General features: G+C 42.9%; 1 protein-coding gene across 4 annotated transcripts in view; it reads left to right on the top strand.

The window, feature by feature from the left end:
• Positions 1–16868, top strand: part of NCK2 (NCK adaptor protein 2) — a 149420-nt gene that overhangs the window by 81184 nt on the left and 51368 nt on the right. The window contains exons 1-2 of one of the 4 annotated variants that reach the window (XM_036028339.1): positions 2064–2074; positions 3956–3958. The exons of the other annotated variants lie outside the window; for them this stretch is intronic. The gene's annotated coding sequence lies outside the window, so the exon portion shown is untranslated. Of the gene's footprint in view, positions 1–2063; positions 2075–3955; positions 3959–16868 lie in introns of those variants that run through there. 4 annotated transcript variants of the gene reach the window in all.

Raw genomic sequence — 16868 nt, 5'->3', positions numbered from 1 at the left:
CCCGTGGCGTGGAGCCAACCATTTCCAAGCTCTCACGCAGGCGCTGTAACCAGGGGGAGTTGCCTCCCAGTTATGTCTTGGGTGGGAGTCACTCCCTTCTTCCTGGCTCAAAGCATGGCCACAGCTACTGAACATATCTATGAAACCAGTTAAAGGCTATAGATATGCTAAATGACCATGCCAGAGGTTAGCTGCAAAGCCGTGGCTGTACAAAACAGCTCTGCATGTTCCTGCTGCATGTGTCCCTTCCCCCAACTCACAACTGTGTGGGGGAGGGGGGAGAACATCCTATATATCTTTCTAATATTTCCTGGACACCTTGAGTTTTAGACCCCATTCCAAATCCCTATTTGAGGCCCCCCTTTTGGCCACACCCTGTTACGTTGGCTGTTGTCTTTTTTTTTTTTTTTTAATAATCTAAGGGGAAAGAGGTCAGTGCCCCTGACTAAATAGTCAGGAATCTCATGTTTTAAAAAATTCTTGCAACACACTGGTTGAAAATCACTGGAATAGGGTTATGGGGTTTTAGGGGGAAGACCACAGAGGTGAAGTGCCATTCTCATTGCATCATATCAAGAGTGCACATTGGTCATCGAACTTTCAATGTGTTGTTGACTTTGATCACCCTGTCAGGTTTCTCTATACCGAAGTAATTCTTCCCTTGTTCCAAGCTGCCCTCTTTGGATGTCTCTAGGTGCAGCCTACACTTAAGATGGGGAGTTAAGCTCCACCTCTTTGAGGGGGGAGTCTCTACATAATTTATTTAGAATTCTCCTGGAGCAATCTGTCTCTTTCACCCATTTGTTTATTTATTCAATCATGCATTTCCCTCCCTTTTAAAAATTAGTTCCACCATATACATGCACAAGTCTAAACAATATTGTTTCGATTGCTTGTTTGAGGGCTTTATGAAAATGGAACCATGTGGGATATAGTTAGTCCTTTGCCTTTTTTCTACCCAGAGTGGTTTTGGACAGTCATTTGGGGAAGCCATCCTCTTTCACTGTTGTGCAATATTGAGTTGTGTGACGGTAGACCCATTTATCACTGTTGACAGGGTTATTTATTCCTCTTCTTTAACTGTCATAAGCAACGCCATCCTGAGCACTGTTGTGCAGATCCCCTGACTGCCAGAGTTCTCTCCTGCCAATAAGTGGAAGTGGAGTTGCTGCCTTGTACAGCATGTCAGTGCTCACCTTTACAACATAATTCCAAATTGTCTTCCCATTTTACTCTTTACAGCAAAATGTGGAGATTCCCTTTGCTTCACGACCTTCCTGACACTTACCTCATCATGTTTTTCAGTTTTCCATCTACTGTAAAAGGGTATCTCACTGTGATCTCAGCTATGAAAGTGGTTGAGCTTTTTTGTTTTTTCACCATTTATGCTGTCCTTCTGTGCATTGATGTCTTTTGCTTGCTTTTCAAATGAGTTGTGGGTCTTGTTCTTCTTGAATTGTAAGTTTTTATGTATTCTAGATACCAGTTCTTTATTTTTATTTTTTAAAGATTTTATTTATTTTTTAGAGCGAGGAAGGAAGAAAGAGGGGGAGAGAAACTTCAACATGTGGTTGCCTCTCACACACCCCCTACTGGGGACCTGGCCCGCAACCCAGGCATGTGCCCTGACTGGGAATTGAATCAGTGACCCTTTGGTTCACAGGCCAGCGCTCAATCCATTGAGCCACACCAGCTAGGACCACTGTTTATGAACTTGAGTGCTTTCACATAGAAGGGTATTTTGTATTCTAATAGGCCTACTGAAAGGCCCTATCCATTTTGTGTTGTTTCAGTGTTCCAACAACTTTTTTTTTAATACGGAGGTTGGAAAAGATGAGTATAAAGTTTTTAAATGCTGGAATTTTATTGACAGTATTTAGGTTATTTTTGCTAGTCTTAGACGATGCATCTTAGTAGTTTAAAGAGCTTCTCTAAGCTTTTTCATTATCTATTGCAGTGCTAGTTGGTTGTTCGAAAGAGCTAGAAGATTTACTCTTCATTCATTGATCTGTATTTCATGAATATTGATGTATATTCCATGTGCGTTCTCCCTTTTACTCAAAGTAGCTGAACAGTATAAAATTTAAATCTTTAATTGGAATTCTCCTATGGCCTCCATGAGTAAAGAGCCCTTATACAGAATAAGCATAACTGTAGCTAAGTGTGAGATTGTGGTAGATGAACCCTCTTACATTTGAATCCAACTGCAAATGAGGACTTCTGGTGTAGGAGGGCTGACACCACGAGCGGGTTTGCGTGGAGGAAGCCCTGGACAGCTTCAGAGAACACGTCTGCAGGCCACTCATCCACTCAGTCCTGCACATACTTGCTGCGTATGTTGTGGGCTCAGGCCCTTCTAACTGCTCTGTTCATGAGGAGACGAAGTCCTTATCCTCAAAGAATTGCATTGAGTGAGGGAAAATAGACAATCAGTCAATAAAAATATGTGTAAAATACTGGTCAGTGTCGTGGAAAAAGGAAAGAGCAAGGTGTGGAGGGGAGGCTGCAGCCACTGTAGACCTGGCGGGGTGGGCAGAGAGTTGGATTTAGCCAGGAATGGGTTGTGAGAGGGGGAGGGAACAAAGAGAGGTGAACAGATCCTGAACAAAGTGAGGGAACAAGGTGTGCAAATGTCTGGGGAACAGTGCCCTAGGCAGCGTGGTGAATGCAGGGGCACTGGGTCCAGAGCTCCTGTGGTTGTTCAGAGGAAAAGCAAGGCAGGAGGAGCCAGGGGTGTGAGTTTGGAGAAAGAGCCCAGGACCAAGTTGTTTTTGGCTTTGGGTCTATTCTGTATGATGGGAAGCTACAAGGAGGTGTGAACAGAGCAGCGACACAAATCTCTGTCCATTTTCCAGTTGTCACAAGGCTGCTGTTAGGGAGACAGGTTGGAGCTGTGTGGAGGGAAGGAACCAGACCTGTAGGAAGAAGTCGTGCAGTCCAGGTGGGAGCTGGCTTGGAGCAGCACAGTGGAGGGGCCAGGACTGGTTGGATTCCAGACAGATTTTGAAGGCAAGCCACTGGGGTTTACTGAAATGGATGAGAAGTGTGAGAGAAAAGTCTAAGATTTTTGGCCTGATGAGCAACTGGGTGAATGGGTTGTCTTCTGTGTCATTTGTTGAGAAGGGAACATTGTGGGCTCAGGAGGTTTTTGTTGTTATTTATTTGATTTGATTACTTCTGTTGTGGTAGGGAGAGTGAAGAGTTCTGTTTGGAAATGTTAAGTCTGAAGTGCACGTTAGACATCCAGGTGGAGGTGTTAAATAGGCAGTTGGGAATAGAAGTCTGGCATTCAGGGAGAGGCCAGGAATGGAGACCTACATTTGGGAGCAGCCTGGGTAGAGGTGGTGCTCAGAGTCAGGAGGATGGATAGACTCAACGAGGGAGTGGGGATGGAGTAGGGGCCCCAGACAGCCCGGCTACTCCTGCATCTGTGGGTCAGGAACACAGGTAGGAGTCCGCAAGGAGACTGAGAAGGAATAGTCAGGGAGGAAGAGAAGAGCAGGGCTATGTGACTGAGGAGCCAAGTGGAAGGCACGTTCTGGAAGGGGCTGTTGGACAGTGTCAGCTGTCAGTGTACAGGTAAGATGACCTGGAAGAGAGAAATATTCATGACACAATGGCACAGGCAGATAACTGTAGGAGCAGATTCCTTCAGGAGGCAAGAGGGGGTGGTATTCAGTGCACAGAGGACAGGCCTCAGGAGAACACCCAGATGCTCGCCCCAGAACAAAGAGACAGTACATTGTTCCCAGGTGTGGATAGATGTTTTCTTCTGACTGCTTATGTTTTCCTCAGTGAAACAAGAAGCAAGGCCATTCATCACCTGAGACCGCAGAAGAGGGGAGGAGATAGGAGTACGTGGAGAAGAAAGGCCTGCAATAGACTCCTCACAGAGGCAGAGAGGGACATGGAGTGGGCTGCCAGGCAGCACCAAGGGCTGAAGGACTGGCCTGAGCCAGTGATCAGAAGTCTTAAACAGGACTGGTCTCAGGTTGTGAGTGCTTCTGTTGCATATTCAGCTGCTCAGGCAGGTGTGGAGTGTGTGTACATGCCCCCTTCAAACTTTTGGTGGCCTTGTTAGACTCCTGATTTATAGCCACTGAGATCTCTGCAAGTGCTCTTAACATGTGTTACTTTGCTTTGGCTTACCTAATTCAAGGGTAAAAATAATCAGGCTTGGAGTCACATGAAGTACGTACAGCAGAGACTGTAGGTGGGATCAGGAGGTTTGGCACAAGTTAGTGAGGAGGTGGGGATGGGACCGAGCCTGGAGAACTAGGCTGAGGGAGGAATGGGTGGTGGGAGAAGGTGGCTGTGGTTATGGAGGAGGATGGTTATGAAGGGGATATGTAGTCAGCAGGGCAGACACTAGAGAAGTAAGTTAGGTAACTAGTGCAGAGTATTACTTAAAAGCATTATTTAGCAGGAGGGAAGGTTAGTTCGAAATCAAATACTATCATTTTGACAGAATAGTATCTTTCTTTAACAGCATTGTGACTCAGGAGCTAGACTAGAATTAATACAGGAGTCTCATATGTAAAATGTACCAAAAGTGGGATGTAGATCCTGCTGGTTACTGTGAAATCAGCCATATTGATTCTGAGGCTGGGGCAGAAGAGATATGAGGTGAACCTGCAGAATCCTGTGGTGCCAGAAGTAAGGATGTGCTCAACACACACACACACACACACACACACACACACACATGCATGCACTTTCACACACTCACACCTGCACACACACTAGTCTACACACAAAACACACATGCTCTCACACACACTTGCATACCCATACATATGCACTTTCATGTATACTCACACCTGTACATGCTACTCTACACACAAAGCACACACATGCTCCTACACACTCATACTCACAATGATAGTGGTATGTCAAAGGGATGCAGGATACAACTGAAAGAGCACTCAGTAGCCAACGTTAGAACAATTAGAGCAACAAAATAAATAAGTATTGGATTGTAGCCCATATAAGTAAGTGATTGAATAGATTTTAAAACGTGGGAAGAGAGACAAGTCTCTTGTGCAAAATTCCAAAAAAATTTTGTAGGTAGTCTCCCTCAGGGAGTGGAGTATAACTCCTGCCCTTAAGTGTGAGCTGTGCTTGGAGACGTCCTTCCAAACAGCGCAATGTGGAAAAGGAAAAAAAGAATGACTTCACAGTGGAAAGACCCAGCAGACACTACCTCAGCCAGGTGATCGAGGTTGACATCAGCAGTGATAAGTCATGTTGGTGATGTGTACCCTCAATACAGTGCAGTGACAAGGACACTTTAATGCTGTGGTCATCCTCCCCTCAAATCCATAACGTCAGTCTTATGAGGAGAAAAATATCAGACAAATCCCAACTAAGGGACATTCTACAAAATACCTGGCAGATATTCCTCAAAACTGTATAGGTCATTGAAACAAGGAGAGTCTAGGAAACTGTCACAGCCAAGAGGACCTCAAGGAGATATGCCTACTAAATGTAATGTGGTGCCCTGGGTGGGATCCCAGGATTAAAAAGTGGGGGAGGGGCATTAGGTAAAAAACTAAAAACATCTGAGTAAAATATGGACTCCAGTTAATATATCAATATTGGTTTATTAATCATTACAAATATACTATACTGATGTAAGATGTTAATAATAGGGAAACTAAAAGTGTTCTAAAAAATAAAATTTATTGTAAAAAATCAGTGCATATGCTAGAAATCTTTATTTCCTCATTCTGTTATCATGAGTGATAGGGAAGATTTCCTTAAAAGAATTGTACACTCAAAATAAATTTTAGCATTTATTTTTCCAAAAACATTTGTAAAGGTATCTGTGTGGTGATTAAACCCTGGGTAGCCCTTGTCCCCTCTCATGCACTCAGTCCCTGTCTGTCCAGGACCATGCTCTCTGCTTAGCATGATGGGCAAGGGTCTCCATCCCCAAGGCAAGGTACAGAGGGGCTTTCTGTAGCTTCTACTTCTGTTAAAGCGGGAAATCTAATGCAGAATGCTTAAGAATGGGCATAAGCCATGTAGACCTGAAGAACTAAAATGATCTTGGTAACTTAATCATATCTGACAGTTGTGAGACCCAAATAATACAGACTTGTATGTTTTTTTTATTAATGTGCTTCTTTTTTCACCCTTGTATGTTTCAGAATTAGTCAGAGAATCATGAGTAATAGGTGATAAGGCCAAAACAAAGGTCGAGTATTGATTGATGTGGCTGAATTCATTAGGAAGAGCTGAGGAAGCTAATGACATATTTTGATGTTTATGAAATAGATGCTAAAGTTATAAAAGTTACAACTACTTTTCTAGTTGTGGAAAACAATAGGCCTAATAAATTCCTAAAAATGATGACCGATGGCTGTTTGTCTCCTATGTGAGTAGTGTGTATGCATTATCTGAAAATACTTCCCTCTCTTGGCATTTTAAAGGAGTGTCTGGTTTCACCAAAGATATCAGTGTTCATTTTCATAGAAGGTGTTTTTCTTTTTTCCTTTTTTTTTAAGTTCATCTTTTTTGAGGTAGCATTGACCAATAAAATTGTAAGGTATTTTCAAAGGGTACGGTGTGGTGATTTGATACACGCATACATTGTAGAAGGATTCTGCCGGTCTCGTTAATGAACACATCCATCACTTCACATATTTGTCTCTCTTTTTGGTGAGAACATTTAAGTTCTCTCTTAGGAAATTTCAATTATAGAATACCATGTTATTAACTATATAGTCACATATTTCATCCTTGATCCTCAGATCTTAGAGCTGAAAGCTGATCCCTTGTGCCAACCTGTCCCTTTTTGCCCCACCCCCAAGCCCCTGGCAACCACTTTTCTACTCTCTTTCTATGAATTTGTCCCTTGAGGGTGTTTCTCCACTGCTGATTTTGTCTCATTATCCACCACTGTGATGTGTTCCTGGCTGACCTAAGACTGTCGATTCCAACTCCAGTGCAGTTATTTGAATTTTGTTTTATTGTTAATACTGTGTAATAAAAAAGGCTTATTTAACTGACAGTGATTCTCCAAAATGGTGGTACTCAGGTATCACTTAACTTTCACAACCTCCTTTCCAGTGTCTCAAGTGTTTAAGACACCTACAAAGGAAACGGAGGAAGGTTAACTAATGAACATTAACAACATGGATACTCTTATGACTTGAGTGATAAATTATGTGTAAAAAATAGCATTTCCCAGGTTCTAGCTGAAGCAACAGAGTTCCCAGCTTTATTTCTCTGTAAAATGTCCTAGGCATGAATGAGTTGTATTGATTTGTAGTCTAGTCTTTGGAATAGTGATTTTATCCAGGCATTTCACTTAGTTGTCACTTAGTAACATGAGTTGCTTGGTGATTAACTCTTGAGAACTGGTTGATAGACTCACATTTTAAGGTATTTTTCGTAATGTGGTTTTATAGGGGTGGGGAGTGTAATCTGATCCTGGCAGGAAGGATGAAAAGGTAATAGGTATCCACTTTAAAAAGGATGGCAAAGGGAGTTGAGCAGAAAACCCTAGATTTATTATAAAGTATAAAATTTTATTTTTCTTGAGAATTTCCATCTACTAACAAATCCTGTTCTGGATCTGGTAAAAAAGAAGGTTCACTTAAGAAATTATGTGTACCTCACACGCAGTAGGATGGCTGTTGTCAAAAAAACAAGATAACAAACATTGGTGAGGATGTAGAGAAATTGGAACCCTGTGTACTACTTGTAAGAATGTAAAATGGTGCAGTTGTTATGGGAAATATTTTTGTGATTCCTCAAAAAGTTAAAAATAGAACAACCAATATGGTCCAGCAATTCCACTTTCACATATACACCCCAAAGAATTGAAAGCAGTCTTTAAAAGATATTTGCACACCTATATTTACAGCAGCATTATTCATAATAGCCGAAAGGTGGGGCAGCCCAGGTGTCCATCGATGGGTGAATGGACAAACAGAAATGTGGTATACATACACAATGGAATATTTTTCAGGCTGTTTATTTATTTATTTATTTTTAAGCCTCACCCAAGGATATTTTTGATTTTAGAGAGAAAGGAAGGGTAAGAGAGAGAAACATTGTTGTGAGAGGTGAAACATCAGTTGCATCCCGTATGTGCCCTGACTGGGGATTGAACCCGCAACCTGGCTATGTGCCCTGAGCGGGAATTGAACCTTCAGCCTTTTGGTGTACTGGACAATGCTCCAGCCAGTTGAGCTGCCTGACCAGGGCTTTTTTGGGCTCATTTTATATTTTTATTTACTTATTCTTTTAAAATTGCATTATATTGATAATGCTAGTACAGTTGTCCCATGTTTTCTCCCATTTATTCAACTCTGCCCCATATCTGCCCCCATCATTCCCTCACTTTAGTTCATCTCCATGGGTCGTACATAGAAGTTCTTTGGCTTCTCCATTTCCCTTACTATTCCTAATCTCCCTCTGTCTATTTTGTACTTACCATTTATGCTGTTTATTCCCTGTACCTTTTCCCCCATTCTCCCCACTCCACCTCCCCACTGATAACCCTCCATGTGATCCCTATTTCTATCAATTTGTTCCTGTTCTAGTTGTTTGTTTAGTTCATTTTGTTTTTGTTTTTGTTTTTTTAAGTTCAGTTGTTGATAGTTGTGAGTTTGTTGTCATTTTACTGTTCATAGTTCAGATCTTTTTCTTAGATAAGTCCCTTTAACATTTCATATAATAAGGGCTTGGTGATGATGAACTCCTTTAACTTGACCTTATCTGGGAAGCACTTTATCTGCCCTTCCATTCTAAATGATAGCTTTGCTGGACAAGTAATCCTGGATGTAGGTCCTTGGCCTTTCATGACTTCAAATATTTCTTTCCAGCCCCTTCTGGCCTGCAAGGTTTCTTTTGAGAAATCAGTTGATAGTCTTATGGGCACTCCTTTGTAGGTAACTCTCTCCTTTTCTCTGACTGCTTTTAAGATTCTCTCCTTCTCTTTAATCTTGGATAATGTGATTATGATGTGCCTTGGTGTGTGCTTCCATGGGTCCAACTTCTTTGGGATTCTCTGAGCTTCCTGGACTTCCTGGAAGTCTATTTCCTTTGCCAGATTGAGGAAGTTCTCCTTCATTGTGTTTTCAAAGAACTTTTCAATTTCTTAGTCTTCCTCTTCTCCTTCTGTCACCCCTATGATTCAGATGTTGGAACCTTTAAAGTTGTCCCATAGGTTCCTAGTTGTCTCCTCATTTTTTTTTTTTTTTTGAATTATTGTTTCTTCATCCTGTTCTGGTTGAATGTTTCTTTCTTCCTTCTGCTCTAAACCATTGATTTGAGTCCTGATTTCCTTCCTTTCCCTGTTGGTTCCCTATATATTTTCTTTTATTTCACTTTCTAAGCCTCCACTTGTTCCTCTGTTTTTTGACCATACTCAGCTATTTCTGTGACCCTCCTGATTACCAGTGTTTTGAACTGTGCATCTCTTTGACTATCTCTTTGTTGCTTAGTTGTATTTTTTCTGGAGCTTTGATCTGTTCTTTCATTTGGGCCATATTTTTTTGCCTCAATGTGCCTGTTTTATAACAAGGGGCAGAGCCTTAGGTATTTGCCAGGGTGGGGTAACCCACGTGGTTTCATTGTGTTGCTGTCTGTGGGGAAGGGATCTGAGGGAATAATGTGCTTGCTCTGGGCCAGCCTTCAGGCATTTCCCCTGCTACCCACAAGCAACTTGGGCCCTTCTGGTGTTGATTCCTGGGTGGGTGGGTTTGTGTGTGTTCTAGGACCCTGTGGGTATCTCCAGTGAACTCTCCTATGAGGCTGGGGGTTCCTTCTACCACCTCAAACCCCACAGATTTTTTTTCAGTCACAAGTTTTGAGGCTTTATTTTTTTCACACTGGAATTGGGTTGTGTAGTCTGTCTTGCTCCCCATTTGTTTTTCCCAATTTATCTGCACACAAATGTGGGATCACCGGGTCCACCAGCCGCCACCTTGCCACAAGTCCTCTCTACCCAGGCTGCCCATCTCTGCCCCTCCTACTGATCTGGATGAATGTTTTGTCTTTAACTCCGTGGTTGTTAGACTTCCATACAGTCCAATTTTCTGACAGGTCTGGTAATTTTTTCTTTTTAAATTTGTATTGTCCTTCTTTTGGTTGTGCAAGGAGGCACAGTGTATCTACCTAGGCCTCCATCTTGGCTGGAAGGTCCAGGCTTTTTAAAAAGGAAGGAAATTCTGACACATGTTACAACGTGGATGAGACTTGAGGACATTGTGCTAAGTGAAATAAGCCAGTCAGAACAGATCAAATCCTGTATAAGTCTTACTTACATGAGGTCCCTAGAAAAGTCAAATTTACAGAGACAGAAAAGAGGATGGTAGTTGCCAGGGGAAAGGGGAGGAGGAGTTAGTTTTAGAAGATGAGAAATTTCTGTGGATGATTGTTGGTGATAGTTACACAACATTGGAAATGTACTTAATGCCACTGAACTGTGCATTTAAAATTTACCATTTCAACCAATCTTAAGTATATTTTACCACAATTTTAAAAAGAAGTCATGTGGTATATTTTGTGCATGAGCTTCTGCTAATACTTGCTGTAATCACTCTTCAGAAAGTGGTGACCATTGCTCTGGGGTGCCGGGATGTCTGGTGGGCAGTGGAGCCAGTGGTGTAAGACAGCATCCTGGCAAGGGGAGCCCTGCAGCCAGCAGTGGGGAGCTCGCTCCTCGCAGTACTCCAGGGCTAGGCCAGGGGCCAGCAGGGCCCCCAGGCTTGGGGGTAGGCAGCCAAGGAGGAGCACAAAAAGACAATGACCCCTCCCCGCCCTCCATCCTTGGAAACTTAAGTGTCTTTCTCCACTTGCTGGTTCTCTGGAATAAACATCAATGGATACTTTAATTTTATGCTTTGAAAATAACTTCCCTACACCTCCTGGTCTTTAAAATGTATTCCAGTAAGTACTGTGGACACATGAAGATCTCTCTAAGCTAAAAAGCTGGTATCATTAGTATTTACTACTGTGGGATCTGGGGTGTACCCAAGAACCACTGGGGTCTTTTTGTAAACCCTCCTAAATAGGGTTCATGGTACGTCGCATCCCAGTTGTACAGCCCTACCTTATAACATCAGTCTTCTTGTGATTTTTAAGTTTTCTCTCTCTTTTTAAATGTCACTATATAATCCAGTGCAGATCTATTTTTGAACCCCTGTAAAAGCTTCATTCATTCCAGTGACTCTTCCGAAGTGGCACGGAATGAATGTAGAGGAAAAGCAAGAATGTCCGACATTTGTTCCACGTGGACCAGGTATCGAGTCCTTGGTCTAGCCATTGTCACATTTTATCCCCGCAGGAGCCCTGACCCCACTTACAGATGCAGAATTTGTGGTCACAAAAGTTAAACAACTTCCCCCAAGGTCACCCACCTCCAAGCTGAGGCTGGGCTTCATACCCTGGCCTTTTCCCACTGGAGGGGAACATTTACAGAAATGGGCCACGTCAGTGGCCACAAATGGAACCTTCACAAAATCAGAGTTGTAGAAGCTTTATAGGCCACAAGCTTTGACTATTACCCAATAAAATTTGAAAACAAATAAAAAGACCCTCTCCAAAATAACCCATGGAGCAAAGGTCACAGGGGTGTTAGTGATTCGACCCAGTGCTGTTCAGCCACCCTCAGCAGGAGCAGCTGCGGGAGCATGGCATCTGCTCCGAAGACAGCAGCAGAGAGGCTTGCTCCCCACACACCCAGTGTTTTGGAATCGGGAAACTTTTACCTTTCAATTAGTCTGGGCTTCCTTTGCCCCTCTTCTAATGAAATATTTTTAAAACAATAAAACCTTTCCCAGACGTGCTTGAAGAATTGGGAGTTACTGTTGTTTCTCCCTTAGTATTTTCACTTATCAGTTTATCAAAATGAAATTGAATCTCAGTTCTTATTTATCAGCATCTACCCCACCCTTGAAATTTCTCTAAGCTATGCCACAAAATTCTGCCCCCAAGGAATGCTACCAGGCAGTAGAGGGTAACAGATGAAGCCTGGGTTTAGGTTAAGACAGTTCTAGGGTGTTTGGGATCCTAGCTTTGTGGATTTGGATGAGTTGTGTTTCCCTTGCTCCCCCATTTATTAAATGTATCTGTAGGTAATTTCAGAGGTTTGCTGTGAACAGCTGATGTGCTAACTGAAAGGTTTTCTTAGACTCCGCTGAGGAATAAATGCCATTCAGCCACAAAAGTAGGCAGTATAGAGCTTTACTGGGGCTTGCGCACCCGGGCAAGGTTTTTCAGTCCTCACGGTGGGGCCAAGAAAGTCGCAAACAAACAGGGAATATGGCGGGGTTTTATTTTGGTTGGCTCTCTTCGTGGGGGCTGGGGATTGGTCCCCTCCAAACAAAACGGCAATATATCATTGGTGGTTCTTCTGGCGCCCTGGTTTGACGTCAGCCGTCTTTTCTGGGTTGCAGTTCAGCCGCCATCTTGTCCTACCCCGCCCATCCTGATACTAACATGTATGAGGCAGTTGCCGAGGGACCAGGTGAGTGTCAAGTGTCCTGTCTGTAGCCAAGTGCCTGTCCAGCCTCCGATGTCCACCGCACTGGCACCTGTCCCTCTCTGTGGAGAAGGGCTGTTCTGAGCCGAGCACTATGCTTTATTTTCTCTTTTACTTGTAGTATGTCTTTGTGCCTCAGGGAAGTAGTAAGACCTTGACTCTTGTCACAGCTTAATTAACTTCCTCAGAGTTGGAACAGCCACTAGATTTCATACTGTGTCCTACTTAAAGTTGAAGTGTGTTAGCTGTGATTAGTGACACTGCTTGTGAAAAGCCACCGGCTGGCCTTTCTGTCCCCCAAAGCATACATGGGTTCTTGCCAACTTCTGTCAGATTCGTTTGCATCTGGCAAGTCCTTGATCTATGACACAACTTGAAACTTTAATACAGAATTTATGGGGTATTTTAGTTGCTTCTGAGAATGCTTCTTTGAGGTCTCCTGAAGTATTTGCAGATATACATCAAGAGAGGAAAACATTGTATTGTAATAAGTGAGGGAAAGCATAGACAGTGTTCCCTTTTGGGACTGGCCTTGGCATAATTACTCACTGCGTTAGGTTCCTGCTGCTGCTGAAGCAGCTTGCCCTGCACTGAGTGTCTCCGAGGAGGTGCTCCTACGCCTAGGGCTTGAATCACAAGGAGCAGACATGTGGCCTGTCTTGCTCACCAAGGAACCCTGGTGCCTTGGAAGACTGCCTACTTACTGTGTATGGTCAGTGCTTAGTAAATCCTGACTGAAGGGGAAGGGGTCACTAGAACACAGCCACCACCACCCCCATATGTATAAAGGGTGCTGTAGTGTACAGTGGGTTTTAAGTGTGGTTCCCATCCTTGTGTCCCTTCTGTATGGGCAGTGTGCTCAGAGCTTTCCTCATAAGCTCCTCAGTGAGGTGCTGTTAACACCCCCTGTTACAGAGGAGGCCACTAGGCTAAGGCAGCGCAGCAGGACTCCAGCCTTGTCTGTAAGAACTACCCCCAGCCTCTCACGTACCACGTTATCATGCTCCTGCTGAGCACCTTATGAGGCTAGGCAGTGATGCTCTCCCCCACTTTCTAGAATAAGCTGGAGTCTGAAGTGGACACACAAATGATTCAGCTAAGCTTAGAATCCCAGATTCTTGACTCATATCCTCTATTTGCCATTATGACCAAGTAGTTCAGCTTGATCCCCGAGACCTCTTTGGAAATATCTGTGACCGTTTTTAGATGTTGTAGGAACACAGACTATTATGAGCAGTATGTAACTCAGCTATAACCTAGCAAGATGTAGTTAACAGGATTGTTTCTCTAGAAAGACAATAAGGTCCTAGAGACATTTCCCAAGGTCTCAGGGTGAAATCTGCACTGTTGCCCAACAGGGAATACCCTTCAGAATGGGCCTGCAGCCACCTTTCCCACCCCTCTTGGCAAAGAGAAGAAAGAGCAAATGTTGGCAGGAGTGCAGGGCGATGGTGTGGGGCGAGGGGAGGGCACTTTACCTCTCATTGAAATAGCTTTTAAAAAGAAACATCCAGAAACATATATGCTGTTTACTTTTTATTTTAAATTTCTCTCTGGAGCCACATATTCTTAATTCTTCTGCTTAGTAATGTGTTCTTCCTACCCCTGGATCTGGCTTACACCTTTTTGGCCTGAGTGTCCTCCAATGACTGTTAGTTTTCAAGACTGAAATCAGTTTCCTTTTTTGGTTCCCTTCCCCACAACTGTCCTTTGTCACAGCTCCCTGCCAGTGACCTGGCAGCAGTCCAGCATCACCTGTTCCCATCACCCCTATGTTTGCTCCCTTCCCATATGGGCGCTCTTCTTTCCCACTTCTTTGGGATCTCTGAGGGTAGTGCTCTGGCATTTTACAGCAGGAGCCAGGAGGGCAGTCATCCATGGCCACAACTCTGCTCCTGAAAAAGCTGACTGTGTTTCTGGTTGGCTTCAGGTGGATGTGCTTCCAAATCAGTCTCCTGCTCAGAGCTCCTTTGATGAAGGTTTTAGGGGAATACAGGATCAGGTATTAGTTGAGGTTCATGAGCAGAAGTGTTTGTAGATTGGTTGACCTATGTATGTGTGATTACTATGTGGCCAGTGGGATTGCTGACATTCAGAAGCTCTGGAGTAAGACGGTTTTTGTTTAGTGAATTTCACTGGGGTGAGGTAGTTGTTGATTGCTAGCCTTCTGTAGTGCTGGGGTAAAGCATTTGTTGATTGGCCAACTTCTCTGGACAAGAGGTTGTTGATTGACTGGCCCCCTGAAGCTTTCAATTGATGGGCAGCTGTCATAAATCCATTAGAATAGGTTTAAAACCATTGCTATGGCTAAGTAGCAAGCAAGCCTTTCCTAGGTACATAGGAACTCTTTATTTTCACCTGTCCTAGAATCATAGATTTCCTGAGTTGGAATATGTCCATCAAAACACAGACCACACATTAGACCCTCACCTAACCACTCACCTCCAGAGTGAGCACATAAGCACAGATTTGGGAGTCAACAGACCTGAGCTAATATACTGATTCTGTCATTTAACAAGTCACCTAGTCTCTGTCATCCTCAGTCTCCTAAAGGGTAACACCTCCCTCCCTGAAAGGGGGTGTTGTGTTGATTAAATGAGTTCATGTGTGTCAAGTGCCCACCATACACTCATCATTTACTTTCCTAAACTGAACATTTGAGTTTTCATTACAGGCTGCAAGTCTAGTGACCAGGAATGCAGCCTGCAGAGGCCATTTGGTGACTCAGGTCCTTCTTACTTGGTTTTTCCCTTCTAAGGTCTGTCAGAGTCACAGGCTGTGAAAATCTGAAGCTCAGTCCCCACTCCCAGAGAATCTGATATACCCATATTTTTTTGTACTATAAGACTCACGCCGCCCCCCCCCTCCCCCCCGCATTTGGGAGGAATACTGGTTGCTAATGTTGCTGTTGAGTTCTGTTTACATTTACATTGGTGAAATATTATGTTATTTATGTTATTACATATTTTACCACATTTTTTGCTTCAAAATTTTTTCCCCTATTTTCCCCTCTAAAACCTAGGTGCGTCTTATAGTCCGAAAAAAAAATAAGGTAGTTGATGGGAAAGCCCAGACACTGGTATTTTTTAAGTTCCCATGGAATGTTCAGTGTGCATTGAAATACACCATGCCTGACAAGCTCCTTACCTAAAGTCATGCAGGAAATTAATAAATTGCTTTGATTGGTCTTAAGTGATATGCTGTCCTTTTTAGAAACTCTTTTGAAAATTGTAGAACTAAGAAACAAACCGGGCATTCTAAAGAGATATTCTTTGAGTCCCATTCCTATTACTGTTCTCATTATTATTTTTTTAAAAGAAAAAAAACTACCTTTATGACTTTCGAAATCTAACTTTACAGGAAGGCAGGTCAGGATAGAGAGACATGTGGTATGGACTGACATTTCCTGAAAGTAGATTACAAACTTGTCTACTTTTAGGAGATGAGCTTCGTGTGAACTCTATCCTTTTGGTTGTTGTATGCATTATACATAAACTTTATTCAACATTGCCACCTTCCCCAAAGGTTTGTTATCTCTAAATTTTGAACTTACTTTATAAAAGAGGAGAACATGCATTATTTATAAACTTATCCAGCATCTAGAAGAAAAGTGTCATGTTACTTAAAAATGGTATTTACGCCTCCATGGCAGCAGTGTGCATTGCGTAGGTTGCCTCTGTAATCCTGAAGTCATCCCTGTGAAATAATGAGAACTCCTTTGTGTCAGAGAGGAAGGGGTTTTAGAGTCAGTGGTCTTTCCATTATGCCTTTCTAGTTTTGAAGAAGCTTCTAGTCAATTGAAGAACTAAATATTGCATTTTCTTGGTGAAAAAATACTGGCCCATATTTTACCCAAGAAGTGTGGAGCTGCTGAAATACTTGACAATTATATTCATATTAGTCATTCAGGTATACCTTCCCTAGATATATAACATGCTATATTTATTTTATTTTATTTTAAGATTTTATTTATTTATTTTTAGAGAGGGAAGGGAGGGAGGGAGAGAGAGAGAGAGAGAGAGAGAGAGAGAGAGAGAGAGAGAAACATTAATGTGCGGTTGCTGGGGGTTATGGCCTGCAACCCAGGCATGTACCCTGGCTGGGAATCGAACCTGGGACACTTTGGTTCCCAGCCCGCGCTCAATCCACTGAGCTATGCCAGCCAGGACTACATGCTATATTTATTTGTTGATGTTAATAAAAATGTTTTAATCCTCACCTGAGGATATGTTTATTGATTTTATAGAGAGAGGAAGTGAGGAGGGAAAAAGACAGACACAGAGACGGAGACGGATACTAATGTGAGAAACATCAATCGGTTGCCTCCTGTATGTACCCCAACCAGGAATTGAACCTGCATCTTTTGGTG

The sequence above is a fragment of the Phyllostomus discolor genome, chromosome 6 (assembly GCF_004126475.2).
Source record: "Phyllostomus discolor isolate MPI-MPIP mPhyDis1 chromosome 6, mPhyDis1.pri.v3, whole genome shotgun sequence".
Lineage (NCBI taxonomy): Eukaryota > Metazoa > Chordata > Mammalia > Chiroptera > Phyllostomidae > Phyllostomus > Phyllostomus discolor.
This window is presented reverse-complemented; position numbering and strand designations above follow the sequence as displayed.